The sequence below is a fragment of the Dreissena polymorpha genome, chromosome 5 (assembly GCF_020536995.1).
Source record: "Dreissena polymorpha isolate Duluth1 chromosome 5, UMN_Dpol_1.0, whole genome shotgun sequence".
Classification (NCBI taxonomy): Eukaryota; Metazoa; Mollusca; class Bivalvia; order Myida; family Dreissenidae; genus Dreissena; species Dreissena polymorpha.
The window spans coordinates 69633816-69636331 of NC_068359.1; the positions used below are offsets into that span (position 1 = coordinate 69633816).

At 34.0% G+C, this 2516-nt stretch overlaps 1 long non-coding RNA gene across 2 annotated transcripts; it reads right to left on the reverse strand.

Annotated features, from left to right (window-relative positions):
* Positions 1-743: 743 nt before the first annotated feature.
* Positions 744-2050, reverse strand: LOC127882111 (uncharacterized). 2 transcript variants are annotated; one of them, XR_008050408.1, is made up of 3 exons: positions 1961-2050; positions 1307-1404; positions 744-837 (listed from the first exon to the last, which is right to left on the reverse strand). It is a non-coding gene; the product is annotated as an uncharacterized LOC127882111 (long non-coding RNA). The 2 variants fall into 2 exon arrangements; XR_008050409.1 differs by having other exon boundaries at positions 757-837; positions 1302-1404.
* Positions 2051-2516: the final 466 nt, after the last annotated feature.

A 2516-nucleotide genomic window follows, 5' to 3' on the forward strand; every position in this document is an offset into this window, starting at 1 on the left:
TGCAGTTCGCACAAGGTACTCAGGGAGAAGACCGTCCGCCTTTATGGATTATGTCTAAAGAAAGTCTCTTCATTTTTACACTACACTCTTTAATAGAAATACTAAAAAAACGGAAACAAAAACTCTATTGTGCATTTATTGATTTCTTGCAGGCGTTCGATAAGGTATGGAGAGTAGGCCTCTGGCACAAGCTTCTAAAAACCTCAATAAACGGTAAATTTTTTAACATCATTTTTAGCATGTATAGTAATATTAAATCCTGTATCTCACACAATGGCACTGTCTCTCCTACATTTATTTCAGAAATTGGAGTCAGACAAGGAGAAAACCTTTCCCCACTTCTGTTTTCTTTGTTCCTGAATGATATGCAATCATCTTTAAATCTGAATGGTTCTGTCGGTGTAGAGTTAAACGACCCCTTAGACCTAACATTGTGGCTTAAACTCCTTATTTTACTCTATGCTGATGACACTATATTACTTTCCGATTGCCAAAATGACTTCCAGAATAGCCTTAACACTTTCCATGAATATTGCAACAACTGGCACCTTAATATTAATTATAACAAAACTAAAATAATAATATTCGGAGCAAGACAATTACAAAACTTCAATTTTTACATTGGTAATACACCTATTGAGATAACAGACAACTATCATTATCTTGGTCTCACTTTCTCAAGCAATGGATTATTTCTTAAAGCACGCAAACATATAGCAGAACAAGCAACCAAAGCCATGCACTCACTTTTCACAAGGGCAAACAATGCCAGCCTCCAAATCGACCTCATTATAAAGCTCTTTGACCACACTGTGCTCCCTATTCTGACCTACGGATCTGAAATATTTGGATACGAAAACATTGATATACTTGAAAGAATCCACAATAAATTTTTAAGAAAAATCACATATGCTAAAACTTCAACACCTATATCTTTCTTACACGGAGAGCTTGGAAGGTACCCAATATCAATTACAATTCAAGCAAAAATGATATATTTCTGGACTAGAATACTTAACGGGAAACAAAATAAGTTTGCAGCGCAGATATATAACTATATGATGATTCTCCCTGACAATAACTTCAAATGGATAAATAAAATAAAAGAAATTCTCAATGCAACAGGTTTTATAGACTTATGGCACAACCAACACCAATTGAATACTACTATAAAAACAAATAAAATCATTAAAAACAAATTAATAGAGCAATATAAAGCTACATGGCAAAACAGTCTCACTACCTCAAACAAAACCAGAACATATAGAATATTCAAAGAGAACCTTGAACTGGAAAAATACCTTACACTTTTGCCTCAGCGTGAGCGAAGTAGCCTGTTCAAAATCAGAACAGCTAACCATAACCTCCCAGTCGAAACAGGTAGATACGATGGCACCCCATATGCTGAAAGAAAATGCACAAAATGTACAAATGACCAGGTTGGAAGTGAAGAACACTACATTTTATTTTGTCCCTACCTTCAAACACAAAGAGAACAGTATTTAAGTGTATTCAACACACCAACTTCAAACCTTACTCTGAAAACAGTTCTATCAACAACTTCAACAACACAACTTAAAGAAGTGTGCAAATTCTTAAACATAATCCTTCAAAGTTTTAAACAACAGTAATGTCACACCACTCCAATACCATTTCATCCCATTACTATCATACATGTATTCTTGTCGCATTATATGTCCAACCCAATGCCTCCTGATCTTCCCAAGTTGACAAATGACAACCATTAACAATGTATTATATGTTTATTGTTGTTCCGTATTGCTTCTCCAGTAACGGATTCTTTATCGTTTATTTATTTCATTGTTTTATCTTTATGTCAACTTCAAGGGAGATAATTTCTTTATCTGCTTAACAAAGACAGTTAAATAGTAGACTATTAAATGATACCGTACACCAATTTACTTACTAAGCTTAGTTAATAAATAAATTACCTGCTTACCTGGCGCTTTAACGGTACGTTCCATCCTTTAGCTTAATTTTATCCGATAATTGCTGTAACGAGTTCGTCTTCAGGTGTTCTTTTTTTGCACTCGTTACTCTAAAGCGCGAACGAACAAATCAATTATTCCCGGAACGGGCTATACGCTACTATACTGCCTTTCTATGTTTATGTTTTTGCGGCTGTATTTAAGTTATCCTTTTTTTTCTTAGAATCAAACTGTATGTTTGCCAACATCGGATAAAAATGTACATAATAAAAATAGCTAATGTAAATAAAATGAAAGCTATCCATAAATGCCGGTGTTAATTGCTATTCACAGCAAATGTTATTTTGCTAATATGCCTCCCGACAATATACAGTATAAAATCTGTGTTGTATTGCATTGCTCTGTGTATGTAAATTGTTTATTATGTATAGTGTACATATTATTCAAATATCGCAACTGTGGACTTTTCTCTCTCTCTCTCGAAAAATAAACTCAGGTTACACCTGACTACGACTACTAGTGATTGGCATTGAATTAAATCTACTTATAAAGCCCAATACCTAAAAA